The sequence below is a fragment of the Physeter macrocephalus genome, chromosome 5 (assembly GCF_002837175.3).
Source record: "Physeter macrocephalus isolate SW-GA chromosome 5, ASM283717v5, whole genome shotgun sequence".
In the NCBI taxonomy this organism is placed as follows: domain Eukaryota; kingdom Metazoa; phylum Chordata; class Mammalia; order Artiodactyla; family Physeteridae; genus Physeter; species Physeter macrocephalus.
In genome coordinates this window covers 105,731,221-105,753,574 of record NC_041218.1, presented here as the reverse complement: position 1 = coordinate 105,753,574, position 22,354 = coordinate 105,731,221, and the positions used below count along the sequence as shown (strand labels likewise).

Below are 22,354 nucleotides of genomic sequence, written 5' to 3'. Positions count from 1 at the left end.
CCATGGCCGCTGGGCCTGCGCGTCCGGAGCCTGTGCTCCGCAGCGGGAGGGGCCGCGGCAGGGGGAGGCCCGCATACCACACACAAAAAAAAAAATATTGAGTCTTCCTATCCTTGAACATGAATATCTCTTCATTTATTTAGTTCTTTGACTTTGTTCATCAGAATTTTATTCTTTTCTTCATATAGATCTTATACAAATTTTGTTAGATTTATACACAAGTATTTCATTTTTAGGGTGCTAATCTAAATGGTATTACATTTTAATTTTCAAATTCCACTTGTTCATTGCTGATATATAGAAAAACAGTTGACTTTTGCATATTAACTTTGTATCGTGCAACCTCACTATAACCACTATTAGTGGTTATAACCACTAATAGTGGTTATAACCACTTATTAGTTCTAGGAGTTTTTTTGTTGTTGTTGATTCTTTCAGATTTTTACATAGACTATCATGTCATCTGTGAACAAAGTTTTATATCTTCCTTCCCAATCCATATCCATTTTATTTCCTTTTCTTATCTTATTGCATTAGCTAGGGCTTCCAGTACAACACTGAAAAGGAGTGCTGAGAGGGGGGAAACCTTTTTTTTGTACCTCATCTTAATGACAAAACTTCAAGTCTCTCATCATTAAGTATGACGTTAACTTTAGGTTTTTTGCAGATATTCTTTACCAAGTTGAGGAGGTTCCTCTTTATTCCCAGTTTACTGAGAGTTTTTCAGCTGAATGGTAAAGTCTGATTTTTAACATGTACCTATAAATATTAATTATATATGACATGTCAGGATTTGTGCTGATAATGAGAACAGACCCAGGCTTCTTTCCCATGCACTGGTTAAGTCATTGTGAAATTTCCTTCATACACACTCACACACATGTGCTGCACATGCTCCACTCAGAGGGACTGCCTGCTTCCATTCTGGTTCCAATGGATTCCTACCAAGTAGTTTCATTTTCATGGTTCTTTTTAATGATGTCCAAGAATTTCTTGTCCAACAGTAAAGTTATGGTTTTTCTTCTGAGGTCTTGCTTCTGTGACATCACCACTTTTAATTTTGCAAGTTTTCTTTTCCATAAATGTGTACTCAGGGATCTCTTGACAGATCTTGCACCCCTTTCATTTATTCCTAACCCTGGCCCATGAGTACACATTGAATTGTTAGTTTCTTGACACATTATTAATATGATGATTACCACTATAGTTTCCCAATAAATAGTTCCAGTTACTTTTGCCTGGGGACAACTTCTTGCTATAATAGAGACAATTTAACATAAGTATGGGGCTCAGATAAACATCACAGGCTTGACTACAGTTGGATGGACTAGGGCAGGTTGGGACTGCCATCCTCTTCCCTCCCAAAACGTTGATTTATTCATTTCATTCTAATATTTTTGGTTGCTCTATGTGCCAGGAATACTGGGGATACAGCAACAAAAGATGGATAAGAAGATAAAACATCTCTACCTTTAAAGAGCTTATTTTCAAGGCAGAAGAAGTTACAAAAAACAAGGTGAAAAAGGTACAGAAATAAAATACCAGATATGTTAGCAGGTGATAAGTGCTGTGGTTAAATATAAATGAGGAAATGGGGACAGGGCTGGGGATTTACAGAGAAGTTGACATTTGAGTAAAGACCCAGAGGCAGTGAGGGAGTGAGTTTGTCATCATTTATGGGGGATAATCAGAAGATGAGGGAAGAGCAAGGGTAGAAGTAAGTGATGGAGCTTGCCTGGCACATCCCATGCATAGCAGTGGGGAGAGACATGGTCAGAGAGGTCAAGGGGATGAGATGCGGAGGGACTCACAGGCCACCATAAAGACTTTGGCATCAACTCAATATGAAGGGATGCCATCAGCACAACAGTGAGAGGCCCGCGTACCACAAAACAAAAAAAAAAAAAAAAACAAAACTGTGGGCAGGGTCCATAAAAAAAAAGTGTGGCAAATAATTAACTTGATTATGAAAAGAAGGTAGCTCCCTGGAGAGGTAGATTAGAGGGAACAGTGGACTTCACAATTCAGTCTCCAGCCGAGACCTCAGGAGCTCACAAACCCAAGATTACACATTTGGTCCCAGGCTAAATGAAGCCCTACCTCAGGGAGCTAACCACAAGATAAAGGTGGAGCACGCATAAGCTGAAACTTGAAGCCATTAAAAGTGTGCTCTGAAGGCTGCCAGGCTCTCACCATTCTCCTCCTGCTTAGGAAGAATGAGTAAAGGTTAAGGAGGAAGAGCTAGACCTTCCTCTTGCTGGATTACCTGGGGCAGGTGGGAGTGACAGAGGCGAATGAGTGAGGTTGGGCTGGAGGGACATACTTGCATTGCCTTAAATGCCCATCCTGTCTGGGAGACCCCACCCCTTCTCTTTGAGGTGCTCAAACTTTCATGTGAACGTGTGAGGAAGAAGAGGGGTTCTATCATTCCCACTATCCCCCACAGGAAGCATTAACTGAAGGTCAGGACAAGATGTGCCTCAGCTGTTGACTGATCCCAGAGGCTGTGAGGGCCAGTGACAGGCAGACACATTCTTCCAGCAACAGAGAGATCTGACCAGAGACCTAGGGTCTAGGGTCTGAACTCCCAGACAGGGGAGAGTAACCCAGGACCATGATGACTCATGCACCTGGAATGAGATCTGGGAGATGGAACGTCAGGCCACCCACAGGGGTGTTGAGGTCACTATTAGGAGCTAAATTGTGTCTCCAAAATTCATCTGTTGAAATGCTAACCCTCAGTAACTCAGAGTGTGACTGTATTTGGAAATAGAGTCTTTAAAGAGGTAGTTATATTAAAATGAGATTATGAGGGTGGGTCCTAACTGAATAGGACGGGTGTCCTTATAAGAAGAGGACACTAGGACACAGACAGGCACAGAGGAAAGACCATGTGAGGACACGGGGAGAGGACAGCCATTCCAGCCAAGGAGGGAGGGCTCAGGAGGAACCAGCCCTGCAGACACCTTAATCTTGGATTTCCAGTCTCCAGAACTGTGAGAGAATAAATGATGCTTAAGCCACCCCATCTGAGATATTTTTTTTATGGCAGCCCTAGCAGACTAGTACAGCTGCCTTGACAATGATACTGGCTCCTTTGGGTTTCTAAGCAGCATTATGGCTCTAATGCCCCGAAAGAGATGAAGTCTTGCATCAACGTGACTCAGAAATAGAGTTGTGTTTGTGAACAGGATTGCGAACACCCTCGCTGCAGTTCTGGTCCTGTGACCTCCACATCTGTTGCCTCCTTCCATCAGCTTCTTCCCCCTCTGCCAGGCCACACCCATGTCCTCCAACATCAGGACTCTAGTTGGGTTCCCCTCCCCTCCCTCATCGCTGCACATCAAACACGCCATGGCATGTCTTCGCTGCAACATGCTGACCCAGCAACACGGTGAAAAAAGCCCGTCCTTATTCCAAGATTTTGGCAGAATCTCTTTCTGTGGGGCGTGTTCCTTCACTCTTCCCTGGCACTCACGTTTGGATCCTCTTCAATCTGTTAGAAACTGCACTCCCACGTTTTCTGTTTGTGTTCACACGGTCAGAATGGCACGTGAGCAGAAGCCGTGCCACTCCTGTATTCTGTACCCACAGCAGACATTACTAGATGATCTGTCACTCCCAGCCATTCAGTTCATTCAGGAATGAAGACTGCTCTCCATACGTCTTTAGGTGGCGACGCCGATGGATAGAGCAGTGAAGAAGAGAGAAGGTGATCAGCCTGTGAGAAGACAGTTGCTGCTCATGGGTCTCATCTTCTCCTTTAGCAGGAATGCAGATTGCAGACACGTACACGCACACACACACAAATGAGCCTTGCCTCCAGCGGGAAGACAGGCATATTTACTGCTTGCTGGTCCCTGGACTTGTTGACTGACCTTACACACGTCTCCCTTACGTCTGGATTGCCAAGTGAAATTCTACCCTTCGAGCGCTCCCTTTGGAAATTCCCTAATTGCCACAGTAAAGACCTCCCTTCCCTCCCCAGTGCTGGCCCTCAGCCTTGAGATTTCCTAATGGAAACCACTCACTTCTCCTGAACTCCCAGGGGGTAATTAGGAGTCTGGGACTGCAGCTCCCTCGCTCTCCAAAGTATGAAGGCAAAGCCGTTGCCAAAACTGCTGTTGATGTCAACGCATCCCTTCCTTGAAGAGAGCATACGAAGGGGTTGTTTCATGTTGACTGTCTCTGTATATTTATTGACTGAAACATTTGCGCTGTTGATTTTCACATTTGTAATTTTAGACCACAGATGCCGAGCATGTTTAATCATAGAGCAAAGCTCACAGTTAATGAGAAAAATGTCAAGTATATTGTTATCCACCATAAAAGCTGTGAAAAATATCTCGGCCATCTGCAAAGTGCCTTCTGCTGCTGTATCTAAGAATTTTACAAGTAACAATGTGACATTAACAGTAGGGCAAACATTTAAAAATGGAACCTTGCTGAACTTCCTCCTACGGACCCAGAAAGAAGTATAGACCTTCCCTCCAAGTCATGTCCGTATCCCTTGCCCAGATTCCTGCAATAACCTGTGACTGGATCTCTTGGCATCCTGTTCCTCCAAATGCATCTTCAACATTGCTGCCAGAATGATTTTCTAAATTCTAGACCTGGCTGTCTACTCAAAAACTTTATGTGGTATTTCCTTTCCCCAGCATTGCCAGCTCCGTGACCCAGCTCGTGGCTGTGCTTCCAGCCTCCATAACCACACCCTCATGTTAACCAGGCCAAGTCACTGATCACTAACTGACCTCACCATACCACGTTGTCTCTGATGGGACACGTTTGACCTCAAATGTCTCCTCCTCCGTGACTCCTGCAGCAGAATCTATTGGTTTTCTCTTTGTGTGCAGGGAGCAACATATGTCCACCTCCATAGGAGGACTTGACATGTGAAATCCTAACCCTAAGATCAGCGTCTTCCCAGTTCAACTCTGAGCTCCTCTGGTGCAGGGACAGTATTTCATCCACGGTCACTGTCCAGCCCAGCCCAGCCCAGCCCACCCCCTGCCGCCGTGATGCAGCTTCTATGTTTTGAATTGACTTGGATGATAACAAAGTCACTGTAAAAGAGGCAGGAGGAGTGGATGAGGTTTCTTACCCAGGAACTTGCTCTTTTGACTCTGGCAATACCAAACCTTGCCATCATGCTGCCCGTGTTTATTTCTAGGGTTTCTCTCTGTATTTTAGCTCTTTCTCGTACCGAAGGAAATGACAGCCCTGTCAGTCAGAGAGCAACTGATCGTGATAAAAATTCTCCTTTTAGACAGTGAGTTCACTTGTTCTTAGGTCATTCTTCGCCACAAACTGCAGGCTCATTATACGAGGGGACTGTGGTATCTCTGTGAAGCCACACGCTTAGAAGTTTATAATTTGCCTCGACAGATGACTCAGGTCTGGAGATTTCACTGCTTATTTGAGCGTGGCTTGGGTGGGGACGTGAGGGTAAACATGGCCTCATCTTGCTCACTGGCACGGAGCTGGGGATTCCAGGGAGCAATACCTGTTCTCGGGAAAGACGCCTGCTTCTTGTTTGGGTGCTGGCGGGACAAGGAGCAGTTCTCTCCTCTGGGACAGACCCCTGCCCACTCAGCATGTATCAGCCAGCTCTGTTCCTGACATCCCACCCTCCCTCCCTCTGAGTCCCAGCAAGCCTTCAGTTGCAAGAGATAAATTCACCTTACATGATTTTCAGCAGGAGAAATGGAACTTTGGTAGGCTATTGGATTATCTCAGGAAACCCAGAGAAAGGATGCATTGGAAGGCTTCACGTGGAAGTGGAACCAGGAAACAGCAGGAAATGAAATCCAGGCAGGCTTTCCCTCTCCACCCTCAGCCCAGTTCCCACTCTGGCCAAACAGGACCAGCTCTGAGGTCATGGGTTCACAGACCTCCGTTCAGAGACCGACCAGCTCCTCCCTATGCTCTGATCTCCCAGCATGAACGTAGTTTCTGCCAGGAATCACCTTTGGCCCAGGAGATAGATGCATGTGATATACAGACAGCCTGTCCCTGCAGGGGAAAGGGTGTGGACCGCATGGACCCCCCAAGACGATGGTGGCTATCCATCCCCTCCTATCCTTGCCTTGTATCAAACCTTCTGGAGCAAATAATGGGCAGGTTGACTGGGGAGAACATCTATTCCCACCTGCTCTCCATATCAGTCATGTGGTCTGGCTTGGGGTGAACTGTATCCCCTCAAAAGATGTTGGAGTCCCAACTCCCAGGATCTCATTTGGAAATGAGGTCTTTCCAGATGAGGTCAAGTTAAGATAAGGTCTTCCAGTTGGGACTTAATATGACTGACGTCCTTATAAAAAGAGGAAATGTGGGCACAGAGTGACATGCACTTGCAGAAACCACGTGAGCAGGAAGGCAGATGTCAGCCGAGGGACGCCAGAGATCACCAGCAAACAACCAGCAGCTGAGGGATGGGCATGAGACAGGTACTCATCGCAGAAGGAAGGAAGCAACTCTGCCAGCACCTTGATCCCAGACTTCTGGCCTCCGGAACTGAGACAGCATATTTCTGTCACCTAAGCCACTCAGTCTGTGGAGCTTTCTTATGGCAGCCCTAGCAAACCAACACACGGCCCTTCACGAAAAAAGAGCCAGGTGAGCTGGGCAGGGTTAAGGTGATCTTTCTGATGCCCTCAACTTGGAAGGGGTGAGAAAGACTTGGGCACTACCACTGAGGCCATAACTTATCCTCAACACGGATGGTCCCTGAATTGGAGATTTTCCCTCCTGGCAGGTCGAGAGCGTCGAGTTTAAGTGTTCAATTACCGTATATATATTATATATAATATACATGTAATATAATATATATATCCACATAAAAGTATAGACTGAATGATTCCCCCTAAAATTCATACAGAGAAATTCTAACTCTAAGGGGATGGTATTTGGAGATGGGGCCTTTGACAGTTGATTAGGTCATGAGGATGTAGCCCTCGTGATGGGGTTAATGCCGTTATAAAAGAGACCCCCAGAGAGCTAGACACAGCAAGAAGACGGCCATCTATGAACCAGGAAGCAGATTCTCACCAGACACTGAATCTGCAAGAGTCATGATCTTGGACTTCCATCCTCCAGAACTGTGATAAATAAGTGGTGTATTTATATATAATATATGTATGTATATTTACCAGAGAAGTCACATAGAAATAGAGAACTTCAAAGTCAAAGAAAGCTTTTTGTTTTGAGGAAATACTTTTCTTTTGACCATTTGTATTATTCCTTTTACCCACTGTTCTCTTAGGCTCAGCAGTGGATTTTTATTTGAGACATTTTTCTTTTCGGCAAAATTATTGGTTGGAACCGTTTGTGGAATTCCCTCTTTTTCTGGAAATCAACTAAAAACGCAGGTTGAGAACTGCTCATCTATTAAGCATAATTCAGGCTGAAAGAGGAAAGGGCTGGGTCTGTCCACCATGCCTGGAACCGTGCTGTCCAAGGTGGCAGCCAACGGCCACGTGTGGCTATTTCAGTTACAATTAGTTAAAATTGAATGGACTTCCTTAGTCACACCGGTCAGGTGCCCATCAGCCACACGTGGCTGCCTCATCACAGAGCTTAGCTGTAGAATGTTTTTGTCCTTGAGGACAGCTCTGTCATGCAGTACTTACTGCTCAGGAGAAGCAAATGCTGGAGTACAAACACATGACCCTCCAAATCCAGCTCTGCAATGTCCTGATCATTTGCCTCACCTGAGGCAAATTGTTCTCTGTTTTTGAGCTTTTTATTCCCTTCCTACTAAAAGAGAAAGAAAAACAGCTTTTTCCCCTAATGGACTTGACTTGGGATTGAAAGGAAATGGATGAAATCGGTTTAGTGCAACAGATATGAACCAGGCATTGTAAACCTGTAGACAAAGACATAACACATCCTCCTAGCCTCATGGGGCTTGCAGCAACAGAGAGAGAGACAAGGTTTTAAAAGAATGCTAATACAGGCAATAACAAATATGTGTGAGATATTAAGATAGGATGAAATGATGACACAGAGATGGAAGGATTCCTTGGAGGGCTGTGCAGGCCTTTGCAGAAGACTCCATGTAGGAAGTGTTTCTAAAAGAGGAAGTATTGAGGATTAATAGGAATTTGACAGGCAGATAAGGTGCCCCCTAGTTTTCTGGTGTGGAACGTATACAGTAAAATCTAGGTCTCTTCTTTCCTACGCTATTCCTTTCCTGTGTTTATGGATCTAATTAAGGAAGCATTCAAACTTTGCTTTCCAGAACACACTATTCAAACAACATCCTAAATGAAAATGTGATATATTAAAAAAATGTAAACACAATGCTGGGGATTCTACTTCTGGCCAACACGGGGTAACAGACGTCGTATTTATCCTCCTGACTGGAAAAAAACCCCACAAAATTTAAGCAATAACAGTTTTCAAGATACCTGACAACACTTAACAAAAGACAGTGATCACCAAGAAACAGGAAACAGACTAGATGAGACCTAAAATTGTAGCGGCACACAGGGAGTGACCCGGGTGCCAGAAGACTCCACAATTTGAGGAGACAGAGCCGAGAGGCCAGTTCGTTAGACAGACAGAGTCCCCAGGACAGAGTGCAGGAGGGAGAGAGAGAGAGATCTGCAAAGGTTCCCCTAGGAGTATTCACAAGTACTGATCTCTGAATTAATGTGAAGACATTACCTGAGGCCAGGGTTAAGAACCCGGTAATGATCATGGGGAACACCACTGGAATTCACACGCCAGCCAGATCGGAAACTTCAAATATCACGGGGGTAGAGTACTCAGAAGGATGTGCCAGGGTCCAGCCCATGGTGGGCTCTGCTCTGGTCCACGCCCTGGCTGGGAGGGGCCAGTCTGGGGTCACATGCACAGGCCCTGGTGCTCAGCAGCATGGCGTCCTTCCTTGGTCCTGCCTAAAAAAAAAAAATAAATACATAAATAAAAATTTAAATTATTTTAGTTTTCAAGCAGCTTAACTTTTTCCTAGAAGAAAGTTGCAGAATATTTATGAGAATACAAAAATATCCAGTCCTCAGCAAGGTAAAATTCACAATGTCTGCATTGTGAACAAGATTCCCGGGCATTCAGAGATGTCAGAAAATACCTAATAAGGAGGAAACACCACCAGTGAGAACGGACCCAGAAAGGACACACATGTAAGAATTATCAGACAAAGACATTAAAAGCTATTATAATTGTGTTCTGTATGTTCAAAAACTTAGAGCAAAACATGACAGGTATTTCCAAAGACACAAGCTGAATTACTGGAGGTGTAAACGGTAACATCTGAGGCTGATGAGGCACCGCATGGAATTAATGGCATGTTAGACATTGTAGAAGAAAAGATGAGTGAACTTAAAGATGCAGAAATAGAAGTTTTCCCAAATAAAACACACAGAGAAAAAAGGATAATAGTAAAGAGATGAAGGGAGGCTCAGTGCACTGCGACACAAGTCCAAGCAGCCTAATAGAGATGTCCTTGGATTCCTCAAACGAGAGAGGAGAAAGCAGCTGAAAGTTTTCCTAATTTGTTGTCTTTATAAAGCCATAGATCTAAGAAGCTCAATGAACTTCAAGTACCAAAAACATGAAAAATAATTAAGCCAAGGTACATCGTACTCAAAATACTCAAAACCAATGATATAGAAAAAAATCTTAAAAGCAGTCAGTGGGGGGAGAAAAACTATTGCATAAAGAGCAACAAAGTTAAGGAAGACAGCAGAATTCTTGTTAGAAAAGAGGAAGTGACTAGAGAGTGGAGTAACATTTTTAAAGTATATATTAAAAAAACCCTGTCAATCTAGATTCCTATACCTAACAAAGATAATTACTGAAAAGCAAACAAAATAAATAACTTTCCAGTTATAAAGACCTGCAAAAGAAAAATGATACCAGATGGAAATCTATGTCTACACATAATAATGAACCTCACCAGAAATCATAAATATGTGTGTAAATTAAAAATGACTTTTGGGCTTCCCCGGTGACGCAGTGGGTGAGTCCACCTGCCAGTGCAGGGGACATGGATTTGACCCCTGGTTCAGGAAGATCCCACATGCCGCGGAGCAACTAAACCCATGTGCCACAACTACTGAGTCTGTGCTCTAGAGCCCGTGAGACACAACTACTGTGCCCGCACACCACAACTACTGAAGCCCTCGTGCCTACAGCTTGTGCTTCACAACAAGAGAAGCCACAGCAACGAGAAACCCACGCACTGCAACAAAGAGCAGCCCCCACTCGCCGCAACTAGAGAAAGCCCACACACAGCAACAAAGACCCAACGCGGCCAAAAATAAATAAATTAATTTTTAAAAGTGACTTAAAAAAATTTTTTTAAACATCTCTAAAAGATAATTGACCACTTAAGCTAAAATAATAACAACGTAGTGAGGGATTTATAACATATGTAGAAGTAAAACATATGACAAGAATAGCATGAAGAGCTAATAACAATAATATTAGTATCAGAAAAATAGAATTTAAGACCAAAATTGCTACTAAACACAAAAGGGATATTTTATAATAACAAAAGGATCAATCCACCAAAAATATATAACAGATAAATATAAACACATATAAACCTAACGAAAGAACCCCATAATACATAAAGAAAAGACTGAAAGAATTGAAGGGAGAAATAGACAATTCAACAATAATAATTGGGGACTTCAATACCCCACTTTCAAAAATGGATTAAGCAACTTGACAAGATAAACAATGAAAAAGAAGATTAAACTACACTCTAAAGCAACCAGACCTCACAGACATCTCACGAACCCTCCACCCAACAACCACCACAGACATGTTCTTCTCAAGTGCCTGTGAACATTCTCCAGGGCAGACCACAAGTTAGGCTATAAAATAAATCTAAATAGAATTTAAAGGGTTGAAGTCATGCAAAGTACACTCTCTGACCAAAATAGAATGCAATTAGAAATGAGAAACAGATGGGAATTTGAGAAATTCACAAATATGTGGAAAAGTGTTTTAATTTTAGATTTACAGAAAAGTTGCCAAGACAATACAGGGACTTCCTATATACCCTTCACTGAGTTTCCCCAAGTTGTTAAACTCTTTCACAACTATGGGATGTTAGTCACAACCAGGAAGTTAGCATTGGGACAAACCTATTAATGACACTGCAGACATCATTTGGATTTCAAATTTTCCACCAGTGTCCTTTTTCTGTCCCAGAATCCCATCCAGGATTCCACCTGGCTTTCAGTCTCCTTAGTTCCTCCCATCTGTGAGAGTTTCTCAGCCTTTCCTTGTTTTTTAAGACCATCAGTCATGCTTTTGAAGAGTGCTGGTCAGGAATTTTGGATGATGGCCATCAAGTTGAGTTTGTCTAATGTTTTTCATGATTAGGCCGGGGCTGTGTTTTCTGGAATGAATCCCACAGAAGTGAAGTGTCCTTCTCACTCGTCCTGTCAGGGGTCCCTGACATCAACATAACGTGTCACTGCTGAGGTTGACCTTGACCTGGGTTAGGGTGGGCCTGCCAGGTTTGTCCACTGGAAAGTTACCATGTTTCCCTTTCCATACTCTCTCAGAGGAGGTGAGTCCCTAAGCCCATCCATACTTAAGGGGAGGGGAATTAGGCTCCACCTACATCTTGGAGGGGGAAGTATCTACATAGACCCCCGCCCCTACTGTTTGTAGTTCTTCAGTAAGGAGGGCTCATCTCTTCTCCCTTATTTATTTACTTTTTCACTCATTTTTTGCATCAGCACAGACTCATGGATTGTTCTGGCTTTGGCCAGGGGGCACTCTTTCAGGACAGCTCCTATGCCCTTTTTTTTTTTTTTTTTTTTTTGTGGTATGCGGGCCTTCCTCTGCTGTGGCCTCTCCCGTTGCAGAGCACAGCCTCCGGACGCGCAGGCCCAGGCCTCTCCCGTTGCGGAGCACAGCCTCCGGACGCGCAGGCCCAGCGGCCATGGCTCACGGGCCCAGCCGCTCCGCGGCACGTGGGATCCTCCCAGACCGGGGCGCGAACCCGGTTCCCCTGCGTCGGCAGGCGGACGCGCAACCACTGCGCCACCAGGGAAGCCCTCCTATGCCCTTTTGACATGTTCCCATCCTTCTCTTATTTTCCAAGTGTGTCTTTACTTTGGGGACCATAAGATGCTCCAGGGACCCAGATAAGGGAGGAGATGGCAATTTCTGGCCCTGACATAACTGAGGTCCTGCCTACCCCCAGGGATCCCTGGAGAAGAGTTCACAGAGGGCAGATATCATGGTTTCCACTTTTCTGCAGCTCCGCCAATTTCTGCAGAGGGCTGAGTGTGTGCTGTAGTTACTGCTTACCCTGGTTCACACTCTACTATGTGCGCATTCCCTAGTCAGTGACCGATGAAAGCTCACTGCTGGGTTGAAAGCAAGAAGGCGGAAGAGGGAGAGCAGATCCCTGGCTGCTCCTCTGCCACATGGCACCGGGGCCCTGTGTTTGTTTGTTTTCCTCCAACTTTGATAGAATTTCTTCATTGCAAATACAAGAAAGTAACTTTTTGTCCCAATATAGAGCAGGTGTCAGGAATATATCGGCTTATTCTGCCTCTTGTTTAGGGTGAGAAGATCTTGATTCTTCATGCTTAGAATCAGAAACAATAGAGGACAGGTACCAGTCCTCTGGGTTTTGTTTCCAATGAACAAATCAGGGATTCCATCACAGTGAAATTGGGCTGCCTGGTGAGTTTCACAGTGGTGAACAGGATGTGTTCCTACTGAGCCCAGATCTCCATGTTTTGTCAACAGTAATTTTTAAAAAGCTACTCTCGTGGTCATGGTGGAGAGATTTACAGATGTTCCAGGAAAGCTCTTCGTCTGGAATTTATGCAGCAAAGCACATATTGACTTTGTGTCCCTGTAGTAGCCCTGACTTTGGCCTGGTCAATATTTATCTCATGAGTCGATAAATCTGCCATAACTTTCAACAAAAGCCAACAGCTTCTGACCCTGGACTGTGCTCTGCAGAGACCCCCACACACATCCTGGCTCTTTTTTGTAGAGAACCACTGGTGCAACCTGTGAAGTATTCTCAGGCATGCTTTATTTTTAGTGAATTCGGTCTGGTTATGACAGCAGAGTCTTATCCAAATAACTCAATGTGGGTGGAAATTATAGACTCTGAATCTTTTTGTCTTTTTTTCCGTCGTTTTGACCAAAGGATCTTCTGCTTAGCGCAGTTTTTTCGAAAGCTGATCTAAATGCCAACCTCAGCCCAGCCAGGGCAGGTGACATTCCTGTGCCCAGGGCGTGATCTCCTACTAGCCTTCCATGAGCTGAAAATCCTCGTTTGGTGTTTGTTGGTTCAATAGTTTGTCACCGTTTAAAACTACAGAGTGCCCTGGGGGCAGCCAAAGAGACTGTCTCCTCTGCCTGGAAGTGACCTGGTGGTCGTGTCCCCAGATGACTCCTCCTCTAGAGCTTGAAAGGACCTCTCCCCACGATGAGGCCCCGGGCAGCTCCCCTCGGGTGGAATACGTAGTACAGTGTGTATGTTTGTAGACACCAGCACTCCTGGCTGTGTGCTGTGTTCTGCCTACCCTTCGGAGCTCCGACATGGGGATGCCCGCTTGCCACACAATTGCTGGACTTTACCATGTGGTTACTGGGGCCCAAAGGAGCCTGACTCACAGAGAAAATAATTTAAATTTTTTAAAAATTGTAACTATTACTTTGAATTTTAAAATTGCTTTCCAGGTTTACTGAGATATAATTAACATATAACATTGTGTAACTTAAGGTGTACAACGTGATGATTTGATATACATATATATTGTGAAATTAAGACCACGATAAGGTTAGTTGACAACCATCGGCTCACATAGTTACCATTTATGTGTGTGTATCTTTTGCTGTTGTTTTTTGTTTGTTTTGTTAGCCTAGATTTCTGGAAACGTTAAGATGGCATTCCCTCTTCTGTCTTTCACCGTAAGTCATCAAAATGTGAAACAGTCCCTAATGAAGGCAATCTCTCACCTTCATGTGTCAGAGTAAGCATACAACAGAAAGCCTCTCAATCTAGGGCAGCACACTGTGACTGTTCGTTGAAGAAGGCAGGTGTTTCCAATCTTTCTTTGAAAACTAAGTATTGGATTTCGAGAAGAGAAAGCAGCTCTGCTTTGCCTCACAGAGAAGATGCTTTAAAGTCCACTCGGTGTTATCCTGCCCTGAAGAGAGCTGTTTTGATGTGTCAACAGGTGAATCTCTACAGAAAGGTTTGCTTTCCACTTTCCACCATAAATCTCCACCTTATGGAGATTTTAGGAAAAGATTTTTCAGCTGCCCAGGGTCACATTTTCATTCATCAAGAAGACCTTGTTGTGGTGGTGGCAATGGTGGTGGTGGTCGTCTTTTGGAGGGGTTTTTGGAAGAGAGGGGTGGGTTTATTTATTTTATTTTGCTTTGTTGCCTGAACTGCTAGAGAAGTTAGGTTATTGATGGAATACTGTACTCTATGAAACCTAAGACATAGGCTTGTCGAAATGAGCTCAAACAATTACTCAAGCATTCAGTGTAGCAGAAATACTTCCCAGATAGTAGGGTATGTCTTTTCTAATATTTATGTTGGGAGGCTGTAGTAGATGAAAGCAAGGATTCTGGAGCCAGGCCACCTGGATTTGGATCCAGTTTCTCCCACTTACCTGCTGGCTGGCTTGGGGGAAAGTAATTTTCTCTTTGTGCCTGTTTCCTCATAAGTAAAACTAAGATTGTTGTAGTACTCTGACTAGCATTGTTATGAGAATTAATTGAGTTCATATTTGAAAAGCACTTACAATAGTGTAGGGCATACTGTAAATACTACATTGTGTTTTATAAATACGCTGGAATCTTAAAACGATAATGACTTTTGTTTAATAAACACCTGCAGTCAGCCAGTGTCTTCATGCACTTTGTCACATTTAACCCTCACAACAAGGGTTGTTTTACTTTACAGATGTAGAACCAGACCCAAAAGAGAGCAGGTGCTTTGCATCAGGTGCCTGGGCAAGTGGAAAGATGTAGGATTTGAATTCAGGTCTTTTGAGTCAAAAACCCTGATCGTACTTTCATTATAACATTGCCTTCCATAAGACCCAAAAGCTACATTAGTTGAGCAATTATTATGTACCTGCCACCTTCACATATGTTATCTCAATGACTGCAACAAACCCGCTGAGTATCTTGCTCCCATTTCAAGGCAGGAGGTGGGGATCATAGAAATGAAGTTGTGTGTGTGTGTAGTAGACCCAGGGCTCAAATCCAGGTCTTCTGTGACAGGGCACCAGCCACCACACCCCCAAAACCACAAGGACTCACCTGTGTTGAACAGGCATTCTGAGCAGCTCTCACAATGCTATCCTCCCATACCGTGGCTTTTTGATTTGAAATTTTTCAGGCCTACAGAGATGTTGAAAGAATTAGACAGTGAATATCTGATTATCCTTCAACTAGGTTCAAAAATTATTGTTCTTGGAAGAGTTTTGCAACATATAGAAAAGTTGCAAAGAAATATTAAGTGGGCCAAGGAAGGCCACTTTTCAATAAATAATAAGCATATAAAGGGTAAAATACACAACATATAACTGTGCTGAATATGTACGCACCAGATAACATACCATCAAAATTCATAAAGCAACTACCATAGATGCTACTATGAGAACAAACAGAAACACACCCAGAGGATGACTTTAATCCATTTCTCTCCACCCATAAAACATTAAATAAGGCCACCAAACGTACATAAACCCTAAATAATAAGTGGTGCTCAAAGAAGAAGTGGGATCCTAGAGGGAGGGACCTGCTCCAGGGTGGCAGGACGGCAGAGGCATGGCTAGTAAGCTTGGGAAGAAGAGCAGGTACAGGCCAGCCAGGGCAGGTGGAGGGCACACCAGTCAGAGATATCTCTTTGTGAGCATACCTGCAGCTGGGGGGAGGCCTCAAACCCCAAACTGCTAAGTGGCAACGTAAAAACCACAGCCCTTGAAGAAAAATGGGGACAGGAGTCCTTCCGTGAAGCTCTTCCTTTGGGGACTCACTCATCGAAGCAGCCTCTGCTTAGGTGGCCGGGGTCAGAGGTCCTCAGAAGCCAGGTGGTAGCTGTGTAGAAAGCAAGGGAGCAGTTGAGTTGCCTGCATCGAAGAGTGCAAGCTCTTCAGGGGCATTTTTTTTTAAGCACTGTGCAGATCACACAGCATCCGTCTCCAAGGGCACCGGTTTTTCTCTCTTGATTTGTACCCGAGGCTATCTTACTTCCCTTCCCTGGCCCAAAGTCTGAGACTGGGATTTTTTTGAGATGGTTTACTGCATCTGTCAAGAAGGAGCTGTTTAAGGATGCGTCTTGTGTAAGGGCAGGGGTGCCAAGGCCTGAACTGGCTGCAGATCTGTTGGCAAAAACTCTAGGCATCTCTAGCTCCTCCTAATTCTCGTCCCGAGTTTTCTTCATACTCAAGTGATAAATATTTTATTTACATTAAACATTACATTAAAGTATAACAAGGATATTAGACACACCCAAATCAGACATAAGTACCAAATAGTATCTTCCGTTTTGGTGGGTTTTATGATTTTCACATGCTTTGGTGTAGATTGCTCTCTCTAAGCGTCTCACATTCCTGCTGTGAATTACCTGCCTCCTGGGACCTTCAGCCAACTGTGTCCAGGTGACACAGGTGAGATGAGGGTGTGGGGGAGACCAAGTCCTCGGTATTTCAGAAACAGGCTGCAACTGTGAGAGAAGGGGAATCATGACAGGTAAGCCACTATTACATTTGTTTTGTGACCGTGTACAAATCATAACAATTTCCACCAATAGTGGAGTAAGATAAGTCTTGAAATATTAATCTCTGTGCCCTTCTCCTCCCACTTCCCTGTAGGCGACCTCCTTCCAGTCAGTTGGGAACATCCACAGGGCTTCCAGGAGGAACAGAACTGTTCCAGAGAAGAAGAAGGGGAGGGAAGGATGGAAGGGGGAGAGAGGAAGGGTGAAAAGAGAGAGAGAGCTAATATTCATTTATCCGCGTGTGTGTGCTGACCACTAACAAGGGTCTGAGACGCAAAGGGAAGGCTTCAGGGGGGTAAGGCAGAAGGTGTAAACAACCAGCAGGGGCCACTCTGGCCGGCTTGGGCGTTAGGCATCTCACGGCTTCTCTGGGAAGCAGAAGAGCCAGGTCTGGGACGGCCGCAGGAGCGTCAGCCATTCCTGCTCCTCTGCGGGCACGGCCCCCTAACGCCACACCAGCCTCAACAGGCAGGACCCCTGCTTGCTGCTCTGGGAAGCAACCAGACCACGGGGTCTGCAGAGGACCCGACATTGCTCCTCCCTCACGTTACGGTCTCCTGCAAGTGCGTGGGATCTCGGCGGAGCCCAGGTCTGCCTGAACCTGCGGGTCTACACCCCGCCTGTGGGTTGGGGAGGTGAGTCCTGGCTCCTGTCCTGGGGGCGGGACTCATAACATGGAAAGTTACCCCACACGGGACAGGTGTTCGGGGCGCTGTCCACCACCCCAAAGAGGAAAAGTGGAACCAGAATGGAGAGAGAATTCGACAGCCTCCCCTGCTCAGGCACAGCCTCTACCCTGGGGAAAAGGTAAGAAGGAGGAGAGTGGGGGCAGGGAAGGAGAGCCACCGGTCCTGCAGGACTGCGGAGGGGGGCTCGGCTCCTCAAAAGGAAATGGCCACGCATCGATAGTGCCTGGCACTTGGTGCCCACGTGGCAGAGTGACGCGGACTAGTCACTCGCTGCAGGTCAAGAGGGCATCCAGGGCCGCCTCCGCGCAGCGGCAGGGCTGCTGGGCCTGGGCTCTGCTCTGAGACCCCTCGGTGACACACACTCCCCGTCTTCCAGCGAGGGACGCCCGCCTGGGCCTTTCGGCGTGTCCAGCCCCATCCCGACAACCTCATGTGGACCCTGTCCCCTTGAGTAGCCAAGGAGCAAACAGAGCACGGGGGCCTTGGCATCCCGAGGGGTGGGCGTGTGGTGGGAAAAGAAGCTGTCCCAGAACTAGGGGGGACCTCACATGTGATGAAGCCCACCCCCACTGCATCCCAAGGAGGTAAACTATTTTTGCAAATAGGTTATCGTTTGGAAGCCAGGCTCTGCTGAGACAAGGAAAACACAAGAGCCCAGGAGACAGCACAGGCACGAGCGAGCAAGAAAGTATCGATAGAATATTTATATATCCTCCAAGGTTCCTCCCACAGGACACTTGTTGATTACAGAGGGAAAAGGATAACTTTCCAGTGGGAAACATGGTTGAGGTCATCTTAATCAAGCGGTCTGACATCACGGGCCTCCTGACAGGATGCTCTGAGGAGAATAAACATTTCTGGGGTATTCTTGCCAAAAACGCACAACCTAACCTTAGTCGGGAGGAGACACCAGACAAACCCCAAGTGAAGGACATTCTAGGAAATAACTGACCAGCGCTCTGCAAAAGGATCAAGGTCGCGAGAGACAAAGCAAGACTCAGGCACTGACAAAACACAGCAAATAACTGTAACGTGCGACCGTGGGTTGTTTCCTGGACCAGAAAAAAAGATATTAGTGGGAGGGGTTTTGAAATGTAAATAAGGCTGTAGATGATTAGTTGTGACGCATCAGTGTTAATTTCATGATTTTGATAAGTGGTCTGTGGTTATATAAGGTTTAGGGAAGCTCAGTGAAAAGCGTATGGGAATTCTTGGTATGACTTTTGGCAACTTTATTGTAAGTCTGGGTTTATTTCAAAATGCTAAGTTGAAATTAATGAAATTGTATGAATCGGTATAGAGAAGGAGGAGGGGGAGGAGGAGTAAGAAAGAGCATTTTGCAAACGCCTTTACAGAGCAGCAACCAAGTCTGGATGACTCTGTTCACAGTCCCTGATGGTGGGTGGAGAGGACTGCCCTCTGCCTACGACACCTTTACCCGCCGAGGAGAGGACGGGCCTGAGAAACAGGTACATCAGAAGTACTTAGCCTGGCACAGGACTGTAAGTTCTCTGGTTAAGTCAACACCAAGTCTTCTTCCTTATTTCTCTCTAGACTGAACCTCCAGGGTGACACGGTGGGTATGACGGTCACCCAAATAGGCATGTTTGAACCCCAAAACACTGGTGCTATTGGCAGGCTAGAGCAAATGCACTAGTTGGGGAGTTTGTCCAGGGAAGGCTATACATTCCTGCCTGGAGGAAAGCCTGCCTGTGGGCGCCACAACCACAGCAGCAGAAGGTGTGTGGACAGGTGAGCCCGTGGCACTTCTCCCAGCTGCCTGTGGCTTATTTGGTGCACACAGTGTCCGCGTACCCAAGTGAGAGAGGGAAATGCTGAAAGTATCAATAGCTTGGCAGGGGCATGGGGTCATGTACAAGGTCACTGCTGATGGACATTTGAAACTGAGGAAAGGATTTCAGCTTCAGGCTAAGATGGAATAGCAGGGGCCAGATTTGCCCTCCCACCTGAAGCAAGTAGGAAAATGGACAGGACACATGAAACAAAGGTTTTCCAACACTGGACATCAGGCAGCACAAGACAGGAATCCCAAAGTGGGGAGGGAAGGAGGTGAGCTCCATGGTGGCTGCAGGACCCTCCCTGGAGAGCTTCCAGGGGTCAGCGCAGGGAGGGAATCCTCAGGCCAAGCCGAACGGTCCCCTGAGAGGAGGGGCAGGGACACCATGGTGGTTACAGTGCACAGAATGCAGAACCAGAGAGGAGAGTTTGCAGAGAGGGAGGGCAGCTCTGAAAGTCAGTTCCTATACACCAGTCAGAGCACATGGAGAGAAACTGAACCAAAGCTGGAACCACCCAAAGCTGCAGAGGAAACAACACCTCCCGCTGACACAGAAGCAGGGATAGTTCCTGCTCCCATAAGTCAGAGGGGGACACTTCTTGGGTAGAGTACCCAGAAGATGTCTCAAAAATAAAGCAGCATGAGCTCTAGAAAAAAGGTTGCTTTGGACCTAACCAGGCTTTCAAGCAAGTCTCAAAAGTATCAAACTGGTTCCAAGTAATTTAATGGCATCACAGAACACAGACCGAAAACATTTACAGGAATAAAAAAAAAATTGAGAACACAAAACCAATATGTAATTCACAATATCTGCATCCAATCAAAAATTACCACTCACACAAAGAATCCTAAAGATACATCCCATGATGATGATAAAAATCAATAGTAGAAACAGACCTGTAATGACACAGACAATGTAATTAGTATACAAAACCATTAAAAGAGTTAACAGTTACTAAAACTCATTCTATGTGTTCAAGAAAGTAGAACAAGATTGAGCATGTTAAGGAGAGACATAGAAGATATTTTAAAGAATCATATCAAATTCTGGAGAGGATTAGACACTGCAGAAGAGAAGGCTCGTGAATCTGAAAACACAGCAAGAGGACCTATCCAAAATGAAACACAGAGGTGGAGAAAACAGGGAAAGAGCACCCATGAGCTGTAGGACAACTCCACAAGTCTAATGTGTGTATAACTGAAGTCAGTGAAAGGGCGGAGAGGGGGCCGAGGGGGGAAAAAATATTTGAAGAACAAAGGGCTGAACATTTTTCCAAATCTGGTGGAAACTATTGATATAAAACCATAGACCCAAGAGCCTCAAAGAACCCCAAACAAGAAACATGAAGAAAATTATGCTAAGGCATATGTACAAATTAATAAGCAGAAACATTAATTGAAATGGAGTCGGGGGTCAGAAGGGAAAGCTCTCATGCCCCATGATGACAGCAGAACCCAGCAGGAAGAAGAGAGGCTCGTGTTACTGCCTGGCAAGAGCACGGCCAACGAGAGACGGTCACAGCCCAGCCAGTGAGAAGCCTCTCTACTTGGAACTCTCACTTCCTCCAGTGGCTTCTACAGGGATCCAGAGAAGACTGCTGACTGTTCCGAGGCTGGTGAGGGAACAGGTGCATTACCCACGTTGAGCCCATTGGTTCTCCCTGCTTTTCTCACCAACCCGGGGGTTTAAAGGTAAGTGTTTCTCCTGGATCTGAGCTTCTGCCCTGTTTGCATTTTGAAGCTCTCCAGGTTTTATGTGGAATCTATTTTTAAAGGTTTTTCCTTTCTAGATCAAGGCCTTGTTCCGTATAAGAATACTTGCTGGCACTTGGCCCTGACTCCTCTGAAAATGGGCCGTTCCAAGTGGAACTGGCTAGCCTCACCCCATTCCTTTGGGAAGAGGGTCTGATTCATTGGAACTGCACAGATGAGCCTTTGGCCTGACTCCTTCAGGATTGGGCTACCTCGTTAGAGCTGAGCTGAGCATCCTTCAGCCTGGCTCTTTTGGGAGCAGACTCTTCCCTTAGAACTCACTGGTATTAGGTCTAGGGTTGTTTGAGCTGTTTAAGCTGTCTCAGCTGGTTAGACTGTTTTGGAAATTGTTCTTTTACTCTAGAGAAAAACCCTGAGAAATGGGACCCCAGTTGCCTAAATATTTTGAGGGCACCCACACACACACAGGAACCCCAGCTGATTTTACGTTTAAAAACTGTTGTCCTTCCTCATATGCATTTGTAACTAAACACGTTGACTTAACCAAACACAATTCAGAACATCAACAGCCATTATGGGGAACTTTTGAAATCCCTAAACATTTCTTAAAACTGGATAATCATAGCTCTAAAATTTCCAAAATTGAATGGAATATCTATTTTGATTGGTATTTTGAGGTTTCCAAACGTTATCAGGAGCCCCAAATTGCCTCTCTGCAAAATAAGATTTAAAGATTAACTGAGGCATTTAGGTTGCTTCCATGTCTTAGCTATTGTAAATAGTGCTGCTATGAACATTGGGGTGCATGTGTCTTTTAGAATTAGAGTGTTCTCTGGATATATGCCCAGGAGTGGGATTGCTGGATCATATGGTAACTCTATGTTTAGTTTTCTGAGGAACCTCCATACTGTTCTCCATAGTGGCTGCACCAATTTACACTCCCACCAACAGTGTAGAGTTCCCTTTTCTCCACACCCTCTCCAGCATTTATTGTTTGCAGACCTTTTAATGATGGCCATTCTGACTGGTGTGAGGTGATACCTCATTATAGTTTCAATTTGCATTTCTCTAATAATTAGTGATATAGAGCATATTCTCATGACCTATTGACCATCTGTAATTCTTCTTTGGAGAAATGTATATTTAGGTCTTCTGCCCATTTTTTTGACTGGGTTGTTTGTTTTTTTTTGATATTAAGCTGTATGAGCTGTTTGTATATTTTGGAAATTAATCCCTTGTCAGTAGCATTATTTGCAAATATTTTCTCCCAGTCCATAGTTTGTCTTTTCATTTCGTTTATGGTTTCTTTTGCTGTGCAAAAGCTTTTAAGACATGGAAGCAACCTAAATGTCCATCAACAGATGAAAGGATGAAGAAGATGTGGTGTGTATACACACA

The 22,354-nt window shown here is 45.1% G+C and overlaps 1 long non-coding RNA gene across 1 annotated transcript in view; it reads right to left on the bottom strand.

The window, feature by feature from the left end:
• LOC114486362 (uncharacterized) overlaps positions 1 to 15,381 on the bottom strand; it is a 66,359-nt gene extending 50,978 nt beyond the window's left edge. The window contains exons 1-2 of the long non-coding RNA XR_003680010.2: positions 15,295 to 15,381; positions 8,671 to 8,903 (exon numbers count right to left, since the gene is read on the bottom strand). This is a non-coding gene — a long non-coding RNA (uncharacterized lncRNA). The remainder of the gene's footprint in view (positions 1 to 8,670; positions 8,904 to 15,294) is intronic.
• Between the last annotated feature and the right edge of the window lie 6,973 nt (positions 15,382 to 22,354).